Source organism: Zonotrichia leucophrys, chromosome 3 (assembly GCF_028769735.1).
Source record: "Zonotrichia leucophrys gambelii isolate GWCS_2022_RI chromosome 3, RI_Zleu_2.0, whole genome shotgun sequence".
Taxonomy (NCBI): Eukaryota; Metazoa; Chordata; class Aves; order Passeriformes; family Passerellidae; genus Zonotrichia; species Zonotrichia leucophrys.
Window position 1 is genome coordinate 2,332,714 of NC_088172.1, and position 11,468 is coordinate 2,344,181.

Here is an 11,468-nt window from a genome sequence, read left to right on the forward strand (position 1 = left end):
CATTAATCCTCAGCATGGGGTATTGTCCCCGAGACAGTTACGATATTTTAAGTGACAAATCCACTGTATAATTTCTCCATAAATTTTACTTCCTTTTATTGTTCCTCGACAAACCAGTTTTGGAAAATAAGTGACTATTTTAAGTCTACTTGGCTGAGCCTTTTGAGGTTTAATATACTTCAAAGATTTTTAATTCTCTTCCCTTGGCTTTATTGTAAAGGAGATTAAACAAAGAGATGGGGAATGTTTTGAGGACTTGTTAACTTCTATTGATTCCCGGCGTGTGCCATACAGAAATTGGGCAGGTACTTGATGGGAAAACACCAGAAAATACCTACACTTTTTTTTAAGAACGACCATATTACCATTTCAGTGGTTTGGTTTCAGGCCAGTAATCTGTTTCAGAAGAGCTTTGATCCTTAAGGAGGATGAATAGCACAAAATATGAGCCGCCGTAGCCCCTGTAAAACACAAACCGCTGCACCTGCGAGCGCTGGGGAAGCTGTGTCTGTAGTTCGTGCGATTAAGAAATAGAGACAGGAGGAAATAGAGACATACAGCCACCAGCAAACAGGCAGGCACGGACAGCCGATAACACAGATATCTAGCAAACAATGTGCAGCTGGATTCCTCCTTTATTACATCCACAACTTCCTTGCCACACGCTAAATCTCTTGCACCGAAACCACTTTAGGAGGTGGTACCTGCAAAAAGCAACTGTAAATAAAGTCAGAATGAAGATATTTGAACAGTGTGCGCCTATGTCCCTCCTCTTCGCACAAATATTTTAATTAAGATACAACGAAGTGCTAGGATTAAGTCATCTTATAATTCAGGCTGGATAAATGTCCCAGGAATGTTCCGGGAGCTGACAATGAAAAGTGTGCGACTTTTTTCCTTAAGTGCATACAACAGTTCAGATGTGCGTGTCAGACCAAGAGGGACACTAACAAATTCAGTCTTTCACTTTTATACTCCCATCTAATTCTTGCTGGTGGGTTTTCTCTGCTCCATGCCTCATAACACTCTAAAAAGATTTCTAAACCTTTCTCCTTTGGAGAAGTTGCAAAGTTGCACATGAGATTTTATCCACTGCTTTCGGAAACAATGGCAGAGATGGAGCCCCCCCCCTTTTTTTACTTCTTTTTTCTTTTTTTTTTTTTTCCTTTTTGTTTTTTCCCCCGTGGCGTTTTTGTAGTAGTCAGCCCTAATAAATTTCAAGAGGAAAGCCAAAAAGCTACGCTTAGAGGTACATCTGCCAACAGATGCCAGGTAACTGAGCGGGCTCTTCTCAAGTAACCCTCTTTCTGCAAGATAAGCCTTGGCACGTCGCTTTCGATGTGGTTGTGTGGGAGCTTTACTCTGGGTTTGTTCGCCGCCGTCACGAGTGGCACCGTGAGAGCAAAGGCCACGGGGATGCGCACGGGGAGCGAGAGCGATTTTGAACCGGCTCCTCTCATCAGCTGGCGGCCGCAAAATTCTTCTTTCCTCTCTCCCTACCCTTCACCCTGCGCCGGAGAGCACTGAGAGCTCAGCCTGGCAAGTCACCGCGGCTGCTGCGACGATATTTGCCCTGGCTGGCCCCGCTCGCTGCCAGCCCGCCCGGTGCCGCCGCCTTCCCGGGACACCGGGGGCCGGGGCGAGCCCTGGAGTGCCAGCGCCGCTGCAGAGCGCCGGAGCTCGGGGCTCCCGAGGGATGTTCGGGGCGGCCCGTCCCGCCCTGGGCGCTGCCCGCGGAGCTCCCCGGGACGGGCGGCACCGGGAAGGGACGCGGACAGGGACGGGACGGGCGCGGCCACCGCCCGCTCCGGGGGCTGCCGGCCGGCACCGAGTCCGCGCAGGCTGTGAGTGGATTTTCAGTGCTGGTCCGTATTGGTGAGCGCGGGAGATAAATGTCGCGCCCGCCCCACCCCGCGCCTTCCCCCTGCAGCATCAGCGACCATCGATCGCCTCTCTCCGGGGTGCAACGCCAGGGACTGTCCCGGCTGCAGGGATGGGGTCGTTCTCACTCCGGCAGCGCTGGGAAGAGGAGGGGGGAGAGGATGTGGGGAACTGAAGATGACCCCTTTGATCAGCGGCATGAATGGGGGAAAAAGGATAAACAAGAAGTTGAGAGCAATAAATTTAAGCCATGAACATGTCCCTGTAACCTCTGGCCTGGCCACTCGAGGATGAGACCGGCTTGAAATTCCGCGAGCCGCAGAGGTAGAGAGAGGGCCTTTAAGGCGACCAAGGTACCCTACTGCTCCGCCTCGGGAGCCGCTCCCTCCCAGCCTTAATGAGTCAAAAAGCGTGAACGACACGCGAACAATTTTATCAATAGGACCATGTAAAGGCCGACTGTGAGGAAAGTTATTTATTAATATAGCCGATTGTGGCTGGTTCCCATCCACTCAGAAAAGAAAAGCCCTTGCTCTGGAAGCATTCACACCAGTTCTCCAATTTTTATTCTGTCCTGTGGCTCAAAGTTGAAGTTCCCCAAGTGAAATAAATTGTCCACAAAAGAGGAAAGGAACCACATTTTCTTTTATTTTTCCTTCCCTAAAAAGGAAGGGTGAAACCGATCTAATGTGCCCACTGGAGCAAGATGCAGCATGAAAGGCCGGGTGTTAAAAGTAAAAGCAGCCTTTGGAGCAAATGGGATGGAAAATTAAATGAAATTAAATAGCTTGAACGACCGTATTGTCCCTTATTAAAAAGACACATTAATTACATGGTTTCAGCTTTATTCAAAGACAATGTTTAGACTCAATCAAAACATTCCACTATCGCTCTTTATATACTTAAACCGGGCTACTAGAGGCACCATTAAAGAGAGATCACTTTTGCCCAGAGATGCGATGAAAGTTATTTTCCTCGGCGGCCCTTATTTATGCCCACCGCTGAACTGCCGGTGCCCCTGAGTAACACTTTGGCACACTGTTCTCCCTGATTTAACAGGTTGCCCCATAATGAGGCATGAATGTTAAGGAACAACAGTCATCCAAAGAGGCACAGTTGCAGAGAGCAATGTCCCACCAGGGAGCTCCATTCAAACCATCAAACCGCTCCGGCACAGAGAAGGTTCAACACCACATTCAGACCAGCATGAATGCCTGTATACAGGGCCCGGCTCATTATGCCGCAGAGCATCGCAGCGGAGGCTGGAACAAAATGCTGCAAGTTCATTCAGCAGGCCATACTCCGGCGGGGCGGCCCAGCCGGCGGCTCCCGGGGTGACCTTTTCCCAAATGGCTTTGCCCCGACAGCGCTGCCCTTCCCGGGCCGCGGGACGGGACGGTCCGAGGCTCCCGGCCCTGCCCGAGCAGGCCCGAGCTCCGCGGCAGGTGGATAGGGATGCAAGGCACGGGGCAGAGGGCAGGAGGCTTGCTGAGACCCTGAAACACGGAAATCCACTTCAAACTGAAGGGACCAATATGGTCTGAACGTCTCTTTCTTTTCGCTTTTTTTTTCTTCTGTTTTTCTTTCTTTTATTTTTAAATAAAATTTTTACACTTTTCTCTGTTTCTCTTTCTCCCCTTTTCTCTTACTCCCCTTTTCTCTTCTTCTTCCCCTTTTCTCTTCTTCTTCCCCTTTTCTCTTTCTCCCCTTTTCTCTTCTTCTCTTCCCTTCCTTCCCTTCCCTTCCCTTCCTTCCTTCCCTTCCCTTCCCTTCCCTTCCCTCCCTTCCCTTCCTTCCCTTCCCTTCCTTCCCTTCCCTTCCCTTCCCTTCCCTTCCCTTCCCTTCCCTTCCCTTCCCTTCCCTTCCCTTCCCTTCCCTTCCCTTTCCCTTCCCTTCCCTTCCCTTGTTCCCTCCTTCCCTTCTTCCCTTCCTTTTCCTTCCCTTCCCTCTCCTTCCTTCCCTTCCCTTTTCCCTTCCCTTCTCTTCCCTTCCTTCTCTTCCCCCTTTTCCTACCTTTCCCTTTCCCTCACTTCTTTCTCTCGCCTCTTTTCGAAACCGCCCACTTCCCTCCGACCCTGCTCGACGTTCTCCGTTTCCCTGCCTTCGTTTCTCCCCCGTGACTCGTCCCACCCGCTGCCCTTGCCCGCTTCCGGTCTGCCGGTGCTCGGGCGGTGTTCGGGTGCCGTGATCGGTACCCGGTGCCCTGTGCCCGGTGCTCGGTGCCCGGTGCTGCGGGCGGGCGGTGCCGACCGGCGGGGCCGAGCGGCCCCCAACCAGCTGTGCGGTGCAGACGAGATGCGGGTGGGATATTAAAGCAGCTTTTGAATAGTAATTCAGGTTCTATGGGAATCCGGGCAGATGACAGGAGCTCGATTTGGTATTCGTATTGTTAATCGCGAGCGTCAGCCCAGATCGGATCCAAACACGTTTTGTGCTCGTTAAAAAATCCAGTGTAGGGGCTGAGATTTTTTTTTCTTTTTAGCCCAACTTCAATTGGAGGCGAAGCTTGCCGCATAAAGTATTCAAAGTCTGTCTAAAGTTGCCTTTTAACCGTACTCCCCTTCTCCCGCAACCCCCACCGTATCTCTTGGTTCTTTCGGTTGACATGGTGCAAATAAAAGTCAGTAAACTTGTTGCTGAATTGCAATGTTTCGGTGTACCTTATAAATTCATACCTTTTCTCCCTCGATCGCCTCAGAATGAGCCCCTGCCTCAATTCGATTTTCCTTGCTGTTGGGCACATTTAGGAGAAAGTCTATTTGTGAAGTTCATTTCTAGGCAAATGTATTCAAGAGCTGATTGGGATGAATAGGACCGTGTGTCAGCCGCCCCTAATTGGGATTAAAGCACTTCGGACCATATGCAGAGAGTGACAGAAATTCTCAGGTTTCATTGTGCTCAGACTTCCACCCGCCTGGACACTCCCCCTGGAAAAGGGGGATTTATAAAGATTTCAGGGAGAAACTGAGGAAATAAAGGAGACTCAGAAAATGACCAGTCTAATGTGTCACTGTGGGGCTGCCAGCGTGGCAACTGCCGGGGACAAGGGCTGGCAGTGGTGGGCAGTGGCGAGAGCCCTGGCCCCGGCTTTCCCTTCGGAGGCAAGGGCAGCAAGCCTCAGTTTCTCGTGCCCGGCTTGCTTTCGGGTTTGGAAACACTGCGGGTTACACGGGAGTGAAAAACCCCATGAAAAATCTTCCTTGGGTGATTCTAGCCGAATGAACGGGCTCCCGGAGGGAAAGGGAGGCAGAGAGAGGAAATGCAAGTCTCAGGCAGACACCACTGCCTGCTCAGGCCAGGCTGACATCTGGGAAATTAGGGTTTTTTGGGATGCCGTCCTGCTGCAACAGGGATGGCCGAGGGCTGTACCTCCTACTTGGGCCTGCCTGATCTAGTAGAATATCCCACTGCCCAGACTGGATGCTCTTTAAAGGCTCCTTCCAACACAAACCACGCTGTCAGTCCGTGTTTTTAACCAAAGCTGCTTCACGTCCATAACCACCTGTTGCCCTGCCTGTTCGTCTGTCTGTCCGTCTGTATGTCAGCCGTGCACCGCAGAGCATCCTGCCAGTGCTGCGGACTCTGTGCTTGTGGGGCCACAGCGAGAGGCAACCTCAAAGCTCCGGCCTGGCCTCCACACTGTGACTGTCCCGTGTGTGAGGCCGTCGGGGGGCAGTAGCCCAAAACGTGGTGAGAAAATGAACAATCAGGTGAGCAATTTCTAAACTCTGCGGTCAGTTATCAGAAAGACGATGTTTAATCCCATCTCAGACAGACAGAAAAGAGCCTGTACCGCTACCGGCCTTTGTTTGCAGAGGCTGCTCTGTGCCAATGATGATGGAGAGCTGGTCGGTGACCGCCTGCTGCTCTCACCCTCTCCACTCTCCCCTGCAAAGCAGCCATGGTCCCGACGGAGCGGGTTTGCCAAAATACCCGGCCGGAGGCACAGCCCGTGTGCCCGCAGAGGCGCCCAGCAGAGCTCGGCAGCCCCAGGGCGGTACAGACACGACTGTATCTGTACAGTGATGCTGAGCTGGGTGTCCCCTCCGTGCGCGAAATGCCCTGGCGATACCTGTAGGCTTCTGCGTGGCGGTGGGAAAGGTCCTGCTCCCGCCACCTGATCGCGCTGGTCACTTATACCGGCACCTTCCACACGCCGTGGGGCTGCCCGGGTGGGGAGGGGAAATGGGGAGTGTCCTCGAAGGCTGCTGGGCATGGTGCCCCATTTCCAGCTTTGAACAGGGCTCGGTGCGCGACATGCGAGGCTCGGCTGGCCTGGAAAGCAGCGCTATGATTCTTAACACCAGATATTGCTGAAGTCTCAGATCAGAACTGAAGTCGGTTCTCTAGGGCGGGTTTGCCCCTGCATACCGCTCCTGGAAAGTGGAAGATCAGGTTTAGAGGACATTGACAGAGCCCTCTGTTCCCAGTCTCTGTTCCCAGTCTCCTCCCGCAGCGCCGGGTGCCCGACGTTCGTATTCGCAGGACAAAGAGCGGTGGGCCCGGTGGTGCGTGGCGCTGTGCGGGGCACGGGCACTGCAGCGGTGCCGAGTGGCCGCCGCTGAGGCCGGTAAAAGGCCCTGACATAATTTCGCAGCAACGACGGTCGGCTAAGGGCCGGAGGAAAAGGGAAAAGCCCAGGCCTGACGTGCCTCCGCCCCGAGAGAGCCACGATATTTAAATAAAAAAGGAAAGGGCATCCCCGCGCCAGCCGGCAGAGCTGCTCCAGCTTTCGGAGCGGGGGACCGGGCAGGTTTGCCAGCACTGGCAAACCCGTGTTTACCCCTGCCGAGCCAAATCTTGACCCCTCCCTGAGGAGAGAAAGGCGGCCCAGGGCCAGGGCGGGGGAACAGGGGCTCTGCCCCGGCTGCCCGGTACCCCCGAGGTGCCGCAGAAGGGATGTCCAGGAGGCGCCACTGCCTGGAGGCGGCTCCTCCGGCTATAGGCAGAGCTGTGCGCCACTGTGTACAGCTAGAGTAGCCGTGTCACAGGCACCTGAGAGGCAGCAAGGATGCGGGTTTGCTTGTGAGTCCGTACACACGCACCGCACCCGAGGATGTTCATGTGAAAACACACCCAGGGATTTATTAATAAATTGATATGCTCGAGTCACTGTGATCCTTTTTTCCCTATGATTTTCGTGATAAGAGCATAGGGATGAAGGCCTTTCATCTCCTTCCTGACCGTCCCTGAGAGACAGGGCTGTTATTTAGTGAAAAACAGGTGGAAAAGCCAAAGGTTACCGAAAGTATACAGGACCGATGTCTTAGGGAACACCCGCAAAAATCTGCGTGGCACCGAGCTGTTCCTGCACTCCGGGGAGCAGCGGGGTGAGGAAACAGGGGATGCTTCCCTCCGTCCCCGTCCTCCAGCATCAAATATCCCCTGGAATCCAATTCATGGAGCTGTATTCTGATCTGAGCTCTCTTTGAGTCAGGCTTTGTAAAGACAGCGGTTGTAACAATTAAATCAGGTTCCCTCCACCTGTAGGCAGACAACCTAGTATTGACTTTTTATTTCAGCCTAGGCTTTAATTGTTTGGGGTTTTTAAATATACAGTGGGAGTACCCTTCTCTGAGCATTTCCACAGACTGTCTCTATCCGTTCTGACAGCTTGATAGATTCCAGCCAGACCCTGAATCTCTTCCAGGGATGAAATTGTGCAGCGACAGGAGAAGCCAAAGCACGCAGGCAGAGAGCCCATCCCGCAGAGCTCCCCTCCTCATCCTCAGAGGACTTCTCTGCTGTGCTCAGCTCAGCTCAAGGCAAAAAAAGAATTTATGTGAATTTGTTGCATTTTCCTGAAGAGCTTATGGGGGGTGAGGGGGGTTCAACTCTTTTAAAATCAGCTCTGTGTTAACAGAAGAATTGCAGCTGTAAAACAAGGCACTTAATTTCTGTAAATATTCTCCTCGAGGGGCAAGTTATAGCACGGTAACAGCAGCGACATGGCTGGAGCTTGTTTCCTAGGCGGATGCCAAAGACCTCGGGAGAAGCAAGTGCCATCAGTGCCGGGACAGGAGCGGGGCAAGGCGCCCTGCCCGCTCCCACGGCGGATGCCCTCGGTTCGGCAGTCGGGAGGCGCAAACGGAGGCGCTTTCGCCTGTCGGGCTCCCGCCGAACCCAGCGCTTGATCTGAGGACAGGCAGGGGAAATAAATCACTGGCACGGAAGAAAGAAAGGGATGCAAAAATGGTAGCTGCTGGAAGGAAGATCTCTCAGTGCAGCGGCACCAGGGAGCAGGGCAGAGCTTGCTGGCTGGCTGGTAACAGTGTAAATGGAGAAAGAGATCGGTTTTGCCAGCGAGTAGGAGAAGGGGCTATAGGAGAGCTGACTTCCTAATGAGCGCATATAATGTTGTTAAGGGCTTCAGCGTTTTGTGCTGGAGATACGACTTTTCAAGACACGACTATCAGCAAGAAGAAAAAAAAAATAGAACTTTAGCAAAAATGCAGCCATCGGAAACTGTTCGTTACACTCTGGTAAACATTCCCTCATGGTAAAATTGTTGGTGGGGGCGGGAAGCAGAGCAGGAAAACGCATCTTCTAGTATGTGCAGCTCTAATTAATGAATTTGACAAACTGAAAGGTCTTTCTCTGGTCCCTGTGACTTGACTTTCTTTTTTTTCTTTTTTTCCTTTTTCTTTTTTTCTTTATTTTTCTTTTTACTTTTATCTTTTTTTTTTTTTAAACCCAAATAAAGATACTAGATTTGATTTACATATGCTGAATACAGCAGGTTAAACCCAGATTATCTAGGGCTTATCAAGTACATGACGAAGAACAGCTCTTTTTCTTCTGTTTATTTTGCCATTGTACATTCCGACGCTGAAATATGCATCATTTCTGACAGATTTGGAGTTATAAGACCAAAGAAACTTGTAGGTGTCACCTGTCAAAAACAATTTTTCATAACAGCCTGCAGATGTAATGTTGTTCTTTCTGTTCATTGTTTGTGCTATTAAAACTAAATAAAATCTAAATAAAATTTATTCAGTATTTTTTGCCTGTAGACCGTTGCCTTCAGCTTCCCCAATGTCATCATCTTTCAGTCTAAATATTCAAATATGCATTTAGAAGAAGAAGACAGATTAACCTCAAAGTTTCTGTCTCACTCTGCATCTCTCACACGGTAAAACAAGGGCACACTTCGGGCACAGGCATACAGAAGGGTTAGCTCTTCCACAGCTGGGAGGGAAAAATCCCATTTATCTTTGAATATTTCCATCACAGCTTGGTATTTGGCGTGGGGGTCTTTTAATAAGATGACCTCCTTAAATTATTTGTGGAATGAACACTTAAAACCGGGTTTGAATCAAGCTTTGCTGGGCTCAAAATATCAGAGTCGAACTAATCCTTTCTTTTGTGTCATCGTTTTTAAAGCTGAATTAGGATGCCCACCGTATAGGTATTCTGCCTGAGAAAGGACTTGCCACTATTGTTTCTAAACTCGTGCCCGAGTTATTTGAAAAACAAAAAACAAAACCAAAACCAAAACAAAAGAAAAATCGACTGCGCACACCGGGTTGCCGCTGAGCAAAGGTTTTCAGCAGCCCGAGCGAGCCAGAGCAGCCCCCGGGCTTTAGGGCTCACCCCCAGGTACAGAAACAGCTTTCGGATGAGCGCGGGATTGGACCTTCTGCAAACGCCTGCCCGCACAGAAGGAACACTTGACTTCCACTCATCCCTTTGAGCCTTCCAGGCAGCCCCGAAGTGGCCGCATCCCCGGGCACGGAGCTGCCACGGCCACACCGAGCTGTCCGCACCCGCTGGCACTGCGGCTTGTGGTCCCTGCCCTGCCCGACCTGTGCAAAACCCTGCAACTCCCGACAAGTTTTATCTGAGAAAAGACAGCCCCTTCTACAGTCTGGGTGCCCCGTAGCCGGTGCGCTGAGATTTTCCATTACTTAACCTTGCAAAGAAAAAAAGGTTTTTTTTCGAAATTAGGGAAATCAAAAATATGCATATCACCTGGGATGAGCTACCAGGAGAGGAAATATCTGGATTTTCATCACAGCCCACCTGAAGCTGTCACCCCGCCCCGTTGTGCCAGTGGCCAAAGCGAGCCCCTCTCTCCGTGTCTCTCAACTCCTATCAATATCAGCCTTATCGGCGCTGCCCCCGCGGTCTGTCCGTGGGAGGAGAAGCCGGCCCGGAGCCGCGGGATCCGCAGCGCAGCCGCGCATGTTGTGCGAGAGGCTGCGGGATGGATGCTGCGGGGGCAGGCTGCGGTATCCCTGCCCTGCGGCCCCGCCGGGCCCGCCCCACAGGCAGCTTGTGTTGGAGGCCATTTGAACCTGGGGCGAGAAGACAGCAGTCTCTCAAATCTCTCAAATTCCCTTTGGGAGCCCGCAAAACCAGGTGGAACAGACATGCATAAGATATATATATATATATATATATATGTGTGTGTGTTTCTCGCATATGAAATCTGTCCAGGGGAATACAGAGACAGAATTATATAATAGGACAGGGATACATTTTCTCTCTTCGGTTGTACAGTTTTTCTTTACTTATATAGATCCAGAAATCCCCTCTGAGTTTCTGGCTTGGAGAGAAACCGTTCGTTACCAGATAGAGCAAGGCAGAGAAGCCTGCCCTTGTGAAAGCATCTCTCAAGCGTGATGCGGGGAAGATGCAGCTAATTAACTCGCTTCTCTGTTTTCCGCTCATTTCTCTCCTGTAATGTCAGAGGCTTCTTGAGGAAGGGGGTGGGTTTCTCCTCGGGCCAGGCTCTGCCGTGCTCACCAGGAGCCGCAACCCCCTCCCGCCTGCCTGCCGGGTTGCTTCAAGGTTACCCGATACCTTCGCGAAGTCGTGCAGAAAATCCGGCTCCCGAGGTCCCACAGGACCGAGTCAAGCAAGAAAATTAGTGTTCCTCATTTTATTCGAGTTAATAAAAGCGACACAACTGCTGCAATAGTGGGAGGCTCGGGTTGAAGGTGGAGGAGCTGCTCTCCAGGGGAAAATGCAGGTTTTTGAGTGAAAACCTGGAGGACTAGTGAGAAAAGAATGAGAGGAAGTGGGCAAAGCCCCTGTGCAAGCCTGAAGCAGCAAAGGGAGCATCCCTGCTGTTTTGGGTGGATGGGCTGTGATCCACTTCCATTTCACAGCAGTATCATATCCTCTGGAAGGGCCAAGAGCTCAGTGCAAAAATCTACACCCTTGAGGCAGACTCTCTTTCTCCTTCTTTTCTCAACAAGGCATTCTCCATCATTTATTATCAGTCCTGCATAACTGGAGAGGTCCCAAACACCTGAGGGTTGCTCATTTACAACAAGGGTCATAAGGGGGATCCAGGGAACTCCAGGTCTGTTAGCCTGGCCTCGTTCCAGGGAAGGTTATGAAACAGATTATCCTCAGTGCCATCACTTGGCACATACAGGACAAGCAGGACATCAGACCCAGTCAGCACAGGTTTAGGAAAGGCAGGCCCTGCTTCACCTACCTGATCTTCTTCTATGACCAGGTGACCCATCTACTGGATGAGGGAAAAGCTGTGGATGTTGTCTGCCTAGACTTCAGTGAAGATTTCAATACTGTCTCCCACAGCACTCTCCTGGAGGATCTGGCCAGGTGGCTTAGGC